Source organism: Ruditapes philippinarum, unplaced genomic scaffold (genome assembly GCF_026571515.1).
Source record: "Ruditapes philippinarum isolate M1 unplaced genomic scaffold, ASM2657151v2 ctg4140_1_1_1_1, whole genome shotgun sequence".
Classification (NCBI taxonomy): domain Eukaryota; kingdom Metazoa; phylum Mollusca; class Bivalvia; order Venerida; family Veneridae; genus Ruditapes; species Ruditapes philippinarum.
In genome coordinates, this window is record NW_026856886.1 from 134,400 (window position 1) to 145,592 (window position 11,193).

Genomic DNA, 11,193 nt, shown 5'->3' on the forward strand with positions numbered 1-11,193 from the left:
TTCATAAACCCCATGTTAATAGTTTTACATTTTACCAGGGTATTAGGGATTGGAACATGCTCCCACTTGATATTAAAAAGGAAAGTAACTTTTTATTAACTTTAAAAAGAAAGTAAAAGCAGAACTAAGCAAAAATATGAAACAATTTGAACAAGCTGATTTTATTTTTTATTAATTTTAGAGATAATTGTTTTAATCAATATAGTATGTTTTATATAAATGTAATAGTATCTTGTGATTGGTTTTGTGATATATATAAATAGATATCTTTCATTGGTGTTATAACTAGTCATATTCATAGTATTATTCCTGCAATATGTGATATATGTAATTAACATAATGTGCAATAGAAATTAATATTATTTGATCTTAGAAATTTAACATCAGTCCAGTATATCATCTCTAAGTATGGACCTGAATGCCAGTTCTCAAGAAAATATATTTTTTACCATCAAAGGACCCCTTCTCTATTTTATATTGAACTTTCATGGGTTACCCTGTGTTGTATATATTGTCTTGAAGTCAACAATATCTTTGATTTAATTATGAAATGTAAAGTTATTATTTTTCAATTACTTACTGTGTTAAAAATAATGTGATAGATATATCTGTGATAAAAATTGTCTTAATTTGTTTTGTAATATGACATATATATATACACAAATAAATCAATTAATAAGAGGCTGTGTTACTTGAATATATATAAGGAGGGTTTTTGTTTATTTTGGTTGGTATTTTTGGAGAGGGAACGGATTTGAGTAAGGGACAGTTTAGTGGTATAGAAAAGTAGGTTGTCTGTATTAAATATTACCAGTAATCATTTTCATGAGATAAATGAATATTTGAGCCATGTCACGACAAAACCAACATTATGGGTTTGCGACCAGCATGGATCCAGACCAGCCTGCGCATCCGCGCAGTCTGATCAGGATCCATGATGTTAGCTTACAAACCCTATAGCAAGTAGAGAAACTGCATGATAGCGAACAGCATGAATCCTGATCAGACTGTGCGGATGCGCAGGCTGGTCTGGATCCATGCTGATCGCAAACCCATTATGTTGGTTTTGTCGTGACCAGCTCATTTCTTTAATGATTATAAGAAAAAAAAAGACAGGTTTTTTTTTAATTGGATTTATTGTAAATTCTGGTCATTTTTCGTTTAAAATATTGTTGCTCTTGTCTGTATTCTGTATTATCTTAAGTAATGGTAAATTTAGATCAGATTGAAAGTTGTTTTTTTTTCTCCAAAAAAAACTTTTTTTTATAAAACAAAAACGTGGCAGAAAAAAGAAATTCAAAAACAATATTTTACAGCCATTTTGTGCTTCTCTATTAAGGAGGTTAACATAATGCATAAAAGTAACAAAATAACTCTGTAAAGGGGTGTGTGTAATTTTACTGAATTAATTATATTTCTATCTTATCAATTTCAAAACCTGAACATGTCTTTAGTTATAAATAAGCTGGCCATTCGCATTGCGTATAGTACATGTAAATTAATAATGTATATGATTACCTCCCTTTAAGTAATAACGTAGCAAATTATTATGAAATTACAATCATGACTGTAATTTGAGACATATAATACAGATTCCTTGATTTTATCAGAATCAGGATTGAATTTGTGCATAATTTAGAATTGGAACGCCCAGCCTATTTAGTTTAATATAGGTGTGCAAGATTTGTATTTGTGTATATATAGCTACATGGTTTTCCTCAATGTTTAATTGTGATATAAGATACTCATCTTGTTGTTTTGTAATGTTTTATTTTATTTGGTATGCAAATTGGTTGTACATGTACCATTTTTGAATAAACATCTTTATTGTAAATTACGTTTTGTTGTGGATTTATTGTTTAAAGAAGCCATTTCGGATATTGAGCCATTTCGGACACCTCCACATTTCCTCAGCACCTATTATAATCATACTTGCGTCATACTTGCATGGTCCCTCTTTACATTTTTAAGAATATTCAGGTTGGCCACTGATACCGGCAAGTTCTTAGCACGGCGCACAAGCGTGTATAGGAAATAAGTAAATATCACCACGCCATTTGTGCATCCAAAACTATATGATGTTTACAAGTGCTTGAGGGCCAAAAGTTAATTAAGGATTCTGTTGTAGGACCACTAGATGATGTTACATACCAAATGTCAAAAAACACAAGGCCTACAACTTTGATATTTGGTGTGTAACATTATCTAGTGGTCCTCTACAACGATAGTTCAAATAATGCCCCTAGGATAAATAGAGGTTCTGCCAGGTGGCTTATCGGTTTCATGTAAAGTAATACAGAGAAAACCTTGTCAAAATCAAGAAGGCGCAGTGCCTTGATACTTGGTATGTAATATGATCTAGTGGTATTCTACAAAGATTATTCAAATTATGTCCCGAGGATGTTAAAGGGGCTGCCAGGAGGTTTATCGATTTAATAGAAAAAAATATTTAAAATCTACTTGTCAAAAACTATAAGACCAAAAGGTTTATTCAACTAAACAGTGTAATTGTGTCGTCTGCAAAAATTTTGCTCTATTAATAGTGTCATTCGCTGTTCTTTCTTGTGTCGTTAACTTATCATTCAGATACAACATAATACTTAACTTTTTGCCCTCAAACTCAAACATCATTTAGTTTAGGATTCACAAATGTCGTTCATGATAATCTTTACTTTTTTCCTATGTACGTTTATGTACGCTTGTGCGTCGTGCTAAGAACTGGCTCAACTGCTGGTGCATCAAATTTCAGTTTGACTATAGTAACGCAACGATGATTGAATGAATTGTATCATCTGGAAACGAAGATTGTCAGCTTCAGAACTAATGCAAAATTCTGCAATCTGGCGCGGCCAATGTCGCTTAATTCACAGGTCATTTCAGAACAGTTTTTGATGGAATTACAACGTTAGATATTTAAAGAAAGCGTAAATAAACCGTGGTGGATTTAATGGGATATAATAGACCGAAAATGAAAATAAACATGCGTATCTCTTTTATATAAAAGAAAATACTTACTAAGCAAGTGCTTTTACATAAAATAAAAGCCCCAGTAACAATAACACCCCCACGCCCTTGTTGTTGAAGCTTAATGAGGATCCATCCGCCCTTTCAGGCACTAAGAGTACGTCACCAGTCATGCCCTTAATTAAAAGTATGTTAAAATCGAAAGTGGTGACCTATTTGATTGACATTCAGTAGTTCACTGAATGAGCCAACATAGAATGCAATTTGTTTTTTTATATATTTATGAAATTATGCACGGGAGGCCAATGAGACCATTATGTGCATTATGCTTAGATTGTAACTGTGTTGCTGCCTAAAATAAGGGATCAAAAAGCGGACGTGTAAGGTTTACTGGCATAGGCCATAAATACGGACCTGCGGACAAGCAATGGTGCTCCGGACAGGTATTATCGGTTTGGTGCCTTAAGACATCTTGAAGAGCTCCTCCTCGTCTCGGTCTTCGAAGATATCTTCTTTGACCTCCCCCTATAATGCCTACTTTGAGAGTGCGACACTTTTAGGGCTCGGTCAAGGTCTTCTCATCCCCTCAGATAGGTCTTCTTTATTACCGTCATGTTGTTCTTCCAGATCCCTCAGATTTTGCCAATGTAAGTATGTATGTAGTTAATGCTTAATGAGGGTCCATCCGCCCTTTCAGGCACAAAATTCAGTTTCAGCTGTCGAATACGGACCCCGGACATGTCATCAGTCATGCCCTTAAAGAGTTAATTTTGAAGCACAAAGTGGTAATGTTTTACCTCCGTGCAATTTCCACGGAGTGTTAGACAAAGATATAAATTTTGAGCCAAAAGTAGGTCACTGTACCGCGGTCAATGAGAACCTAAATGTACAGAAATCTGAGACAATATGAAAGGGTAGCCCTGAAAAAGGCTGTTGGTGCCAGCAAAAGGCCTGCCGTTCCAGCCGTGCTAGGGGCTCACGCACCCTAGCACACCATCCTTGTCGATCCGAAACCTACTTTTTAGGGTCACTCCCCTCAGCTTTAGTCAGGACATCGGCAGCTGGTCCGCAGCACAAGTTCCGATCTTTAGCGCCGTCCCAAGTCTTCAAATCTTCTGCCGATGCCCTGTGTCTTCTCTACGACGTACACGTACCGAGGGGGAGAGAGAAGCAGATTTTTCCATTTTGCTACTACTAAATATATAAGTTTGAGATCTTAAATGCATGTTAGTTAGCAGATCATTACTGGACAGCGGCAGTATTTCGTGTTAAATAAACGTGTGCGTTACGTTTGCTATTATTAAAACTTTAAACTTTTTCGTCGTTTCGCTAGACGTAACGTATCCATTCATTATTTCAAACAAAGTATAACAGCAAAGGACTTACGTCTAGTACCGTAAATGTGTTATTGTTGAGAAAGCAAAGCCCTAAAGGGACGTAATAACTCTGTTATTGTTCGATGATATGAAAACGGTCGACGGGAGATAATCCTGTTTCTTTACTGAGGAAAGTATACTATTCTCGAAACTTTACCATTATTTCTTACAATGATTTCGTGCGCTATAATCTGACTATTGATATTGTTGTAACAATCTAGTAAAGCAATACTTTATTCATTAAATGGTAAGATTACGTTTGGCTTCCTGAAGAATTAAATAAAAACGACCATTCAAGCAGAGCTAGACTTTATTCTTAAATGTGGCCCGGGTACAAAAACTTATATGATGAAAATGCAAATGCATGAAATGTATTCATCCACAAAATGTCCACAAATACCCTGAAAGAATTCAAGTCATATGTTCTCTGCGATTGCTAATAAAGTCATAAGAAATCTATAAGTCAGTATGATGCTTTACTTCTTAGATACAATAGAAAACTCCTCATTCTTTTATAAGAAAAACGGAGGGAGACAGAAAAAAACTTGTACAACTTTTCGTTAAAGAGACACTTTCCGTTGAGGAGACTGATCGAAAATACATGATGATGATGATGGGGATGATGATGAAATGAGGATGATGATATTGATGATGATGATTGTGATGAAGATGGTGATGATGAGATGGTGATGATGAATTTGATGATGGTGATGATGATGATGGTGATGATAATTATGGTAGTGATGATAAGGAAAACTGGCGAGAATGTCATTTGAGAAAACAGTGGCCCTTTTCAAAATAAATGGTACATGTAGAATGTTTTTAACTTGTTGATATCATTATACATGAGTTCATTAAGACAATTGTCGCATGTTTTAAAATTGTTAATTGCTATTTTGTAATAATGATAACAAGGTTAAAACTTTTTTGATATTTTACCTGTAATATTTCAACACATGTAGCTATGCAATGTCATAACTATACAACACCTTAGATAAAGCGAGGTAACACAATAAATCGTATGTAATAGTACTTAAACAGTTATCTTTTCTTGCTATCGCTACACTAGTTCTAAGAATTTATTGTATGAATGTTATGAGTCACGTTCATCACTTAATTTTTGCGAATACCGAACAAATAACAGCTAACGTGTACAATGAACTAAAATTAAGACATTGTCAAAAAAAAATGTTGTTAAAATAGTGTCCAAATATATTGGCTATCATATTTTGTATATCAATTGCGAGTTAAATGCACTAGTCTGAAAAGACATGGGATGTAGAGGGTGGGGGAGGGACGCAGGGTTGGGGGCGGGGCAGGCTGAATGAGCCAAGCTTTTACCCTTATGGCTGAGTCATTGCGATAAGTTTGGTTTGGCTCTAAACTGACCGAGGGCATTTTTTTAGGACTTTACAACTATGCTGTCCCTGCATGTAGGGCTGATCGAGTCTCTATCACTAATTTGAAAATCCACAACGATAAAGTCCTTGATATTTCCCATAGCTTTGGGTTGTGGTTACAAATGACTGGTAACCAATAAAATGATAAAGACATTACTTTAATTGGTGAAAAAAGTGCAGTCTGAGCGGGACTCGAACCCAGAAACTTCAGAAGACTGTCAGGCCGCTTAGCGCTTTTTCTTTCAAGAAATATATAGTAATTTAACAGTTCTATACCATAACAAAAATAATAGAAAGTTGTTCATACGGGACATGCATTAATGCGCAATATATAAACAAACTGTAATTAAGAGTTTCGTTTAGAAACTATAAATCCATACAACGATTACTCTAGTATTACGTAATACGTATAATCTATTTACATGTTCCACTTCAATAATAAGGTATTAGGTGCACATACATATACATGTAACTTGATCTAATTTTAGATCTTTCATGCATTCAGTACCTAAATACCGGTACATCAGTAGTTTATGATGTAAGAAAATGAATGAAAGAATAGTATAGCATGACTGGTTTCAAAAGGATTTAGTTGACTGCATTCGTTATTTGTGGTGCAATTATGTATATTTTATAACGTTGCCATATAAACGTAAAGTATGTTTGAAGTGAAGCAGAAGATGAAACTGGAGATGTTGTACTTAGCTGGTATTTAACATTATATCAATATGCATGTATTAGGTTTTTTAAAGGGACACCACTGAGGTTTTTTGACATGACTGGACTGGAAATAATTTTTTGAGATTATTACTCCATTTGATGTAGATCTATACTAATAAGGTATGTTTAAAATTTCAGATCATTAGCTTCCTTCGTTTTTTTTTCAGAATAATTATTATAATAGTGAAAAATGACCCAAAATTGAAAAGCGTTTAAACGCTTTTCACTCAAATCGGACTGAGAAAAGCACAAACATATGATTTTCAATGTATTTCTTGTATATTTCTTTGTTATATTTTATTTATATTTCTGTTTTACGTGCTCATGTTTATCTATGTGAAAAATTAAAATTTTATGTTTTTAGGCTTATAAACCTCAGTGGAGTTCCTTTAAGGCAAAAAGATGAAATCTCTGGTATTTTTTTATTTCTTGAAATAAATTGTGCGGTTTAATTCCTCGCAATACAGTTGTACTTTGTAATACAGTACAACAGCTGCACAACGGCCATGTGAAGAGCAATTTATATGTTATTTTTACTAACAGTATAAATTCTCCATAAAGTGAATTGGTCTATAATGAAAGGTCTGTGATACAATGAATAATTACTTTGATAGTACTTAGTATTAGACATAACAAATAACCACGAAAGAAGTATACATTGTTATATAAGTTGTTGGCAAATGGTATATTTCATATATTTATATTATTAGTTAATAGTTATAAAGATCGTTGACAGGTTATATGGCCCTATATAAACGGCTATTTGTAAATATAACCCTAGCCGTAAGGCGAGGGTTATATTGCAAACAGCCGTTTAAATAGGGCCATACAACCTGACAACAATCTTTATAACAAATTTATAATACAGCAATTTTTGGAGAAATAAAGTAAGATTTCTCCATGAATCGTTAGCAGCCGTGTATATAAAACTATATAAACGTCACGATTATCCAATGAAAATTGACGTTACAAGCGTGCAGTATTTTAAAGCGGGTAATAAAATATACTAGAATCAAATGCTATTTTTCATCATATAAATGTTCACTCTACATTTTCACGGATTTATATTACAATTGTTTATCATTGTAATATAAATCCGTGATATCATTTAGAACTTTACTTTCATTTCAAGCAACATTTCATAAGATTATCCATAAGATATAGAGGATATCTGTTTAGTTCAGTGTAAGATCGGAATATATTTGACCGAGTGAGCACCAAAAGGTATATTTCACGAGTGGCGTAACCACGAGTGAAATATGAACTCTTGGTGTTCACAAAGTGAAATATACATTTCTATTGTTTTTATCAACACGTTAATTATAGGTATTTGAAATAGTTATGGAAAATGTGCCTATTGTAGAACTACCCACTTTAAAATAAGACTTTACAATAAATTTAACCTCTATATAGCGTCACCTCTCAACTGCAACCAAGTGTTTTAATCAAAAAGGTGTCCCATTGCAGAGTTTGTATAACCTTAAAATTATACCCCATGTTCCCGAACCTTTTTAAATGGCGGGAAACCACGGACAAATTGTTGTTGTTGTTTTCTTAAATACAATGTAGGGAAACCACGAACATTTTGTAACCGCCGCTTAATCATCGTCAAACAAATCTTCATCGTCCTGTATGTTGAACCTGTATTTTTCAATTGTGGTCAAGTTTTGAGAACTTTCAATCACATAAAAGTCGCCCGATTTTTTATTGAAAAATGCTTTGCTCGGGTTTTCAGTTTCTATGGCAACGTTTCGTAAGATTTTACCAGTATTTGCTGAAATCTGAAACAGTTTTCCACTACTTTCATTTCCGGAACATATGCCTATGGGCGCCCTCTTTATCGGATATCAAAAAACCTTCACGTTTTTGCCCAAAATTTGGGTTTTTCCCAAATTTATCACTTCTCCCTTTGTACTAAAAGAGTAAAGTTTGTTGGGTTTTAAAAGATGACAAAAACGTAAAATTCTCTTTTTTTTAAAAGTTACAGCCACATGCTGGACTTCAATTGTGTCGAAAAAAAAATTTGGGGGTTTCTAGAGAACGAAAAGCTCACGCTATAAAAAAAACCCCTTTTTCTGACCCCATGGGTTTTGTCAAGGTCCCCAAAATAGTTGCCCTTTACTTTTTCCGAACAGGGTTTTTTTTTAATATTTTGTATCAAAAGAAACCCCAAATATCACTTTTTAACGTGTAAATCTAGTAAAAAAATTTAAAAGGGTTTTTCCTTTTTCCGTTTCGGTGTATAAAGATAAATTCAATGAAACCCAAACCGTTTGGGAATGTAATCGCCACGTTTTAATACTGTCTATACAAATTATGTTCTTTGGGTCCCGTTTCAGACTCCTGCGTGTAAATTTCTTCTAGTTTATCTGTGGCTAATGAGCGAAAAACGTATACGAGAACCAGGCCCTATTAATTCACCCTCAACATGAGAGCCAGCTTTTTATCCATGTATGTAAACGGCAATACAACTTTTAACAATATTTACATCGCTCATTTTCAATTTTCCTGATTTTATAAATTCGGGTTTCCTATCAGCGACCGGTTCCTCCTTCTTTACGAACAGCAATGGCGGAAGGTCAGCGAGATCGGGTTTAACACTCTCTACAAACACTTCTCCTAATTGTTCTGTTGTGTTGACAATTGTTTCAAGCGCGTCCACGACTTTCAACTTTAGGTAACTACATGTTAAGGAATCTTTCTCCTCTTTTACCAAGTTATCATACTCTTGTAATTGGTTTTTGATCTTTTGAAATGTCAAAAAGAGTTGCGAGTTTGAACCATGTTCAAAAACCCGGGTTATCCAGGAGGCGTAGGGGCCTTAAAACCCTACAAGAAGTTGTTTAAACATTTTAAAAGCCTTATAAAGCATTTTTTTTCCCGTGTTCTTTTTAAAATTTCCCCTAAAATTTTAAGTGCATTTTCCCTTTTTTCTAAGTAGTCGAACTTTTCAAAAAACCCTTTTGGGCTTTCAATAAACTAAAATTTCTTCGCGGAATTTTTTCCCGGTTTTCCGCCGTTTACCCCCGAAATTATTGGTTCTAAATGCTTTTAAATGTTTTTAAAAGTGTTTGAAAAACCCTTCTGTTATTTCTAAGTTTATCCTTTTAAAAAAAAATTTTAAACTTTGGCCCCCCTTAAAAAAAATGCATCCCAAGTTCCTAAAACCTCATTAAACAATTCAAAAAGCTTTGTGACTTCCCCTTTGGGAAAACTGCTACACAAAAAAACTTTCATGATTCGCGCAAAAGAATCGCACATCCTCGTTCTGGTGTATCAAGCCATATATAATGCTTGTCAAATTGACGTTCGTGAGTGGCGACGCACGCTTGTTACTTTTTACCAATTGCGGACTACATTATGGCGCGTAAGCATTTTTATTTTTGAGTGGTTTCTGTACATTCTCCGCATTGGAAATCCCCGCAATCATGGCAAGTATGAAGTTGGCCTCAATGAGCATGCCCCTTTCGCCACAAGAACCACACAAACTCTGGGATGAATTCACAGTCTTCTTCTGCCTAGAGTCCACTCGACTTGCTCGGCTAGCTCGGCTATTTCTTTTCTCTTGGTTCTTCTTGGTGTAATTCCCCTCCAAAATGAGGTAAAATGAAATGATTCAGAGGTAAATCCTTTACCATTGCCGTGAGGATGCTTTAAGACCATCCTGCGGGACGGTAAGGTTTTGGCCGCATACCGGGAACCCTTTTTTTCCTTTTTCCGTTTTTTAAAATAGCGCCTTGCAACCCGGGTAAAAAAAAAATTTCCAGACAGGGTTCACAGAAGGTATGTAAACATGCTAAAGCTCTTGGGGTTTCGAAGGTATCGAGACAAAGTGGACATTTCAAAATATCGTCTATGTCGACACGCTTGATTTCTTCCTGGTCATTTTGCCGCTGTCGGCCTCTCAAATGTTTAGTTTGTCGGTGCATTTTTCCCCCGCACAATTCAAATGCGCTTAGAGGAACTCTTTAAACAATATTTCCTCTTCGAGGAATAACAGTAACAGTCTGTTTTATTTAGATTTGCTGTTTAATTCCGATATCTCAGTATAATTATGTTCTTTTAACTTTTACATATTCCATTCGTAACTTGATAAAGAAATAATTGCTGTTTAAATTTACACTATCACAATAAATATAAGTATCGTTAAAAATGTTTTAAGTATATTTTTTTTGTTAAATGACAAAACGCATTATATTCCACATTGTGACAAGGTATTAAAACGTATATGAAATTTGTATGGGTATGTGATTTTAACAACAACACTTTGTCACGGATAGTTGTCTGACATTTTAAAATTTCAATTTAAAACAGCCGTTTAAACAATGTAATGATTCAACAGTGAAATTGAATGAATACGAATTTGGTGATTAAATTAGTGTTTGGCGAAACAAAACACCGATAGACAGCGTTTGAACATTTAAAAACGAATACATGAACGATTGGAACATGTAGGCCCGTAATCCCCCCCCTTTTTTTTATCTATTTATAACTGATTGTTTTAAAAAGGGGTCGCTCTGGTTAAGTCCACCAGTTTTATTGGGAAATTTTAAGTAAGATGAAATCCCCCAATTTTTTTGGGGGTTCTTTAACCGGGATAAATATTTGATTTTTGACTGCCCTTTTTTAACAGACATTTAAAATTAGTAAATAATTGACTGAGAGTGAAATATTAAGGGGGCGTGGCACAGCGAATAAATTTTTACAGCTGTAAAATATCGGGAAATTGGAAC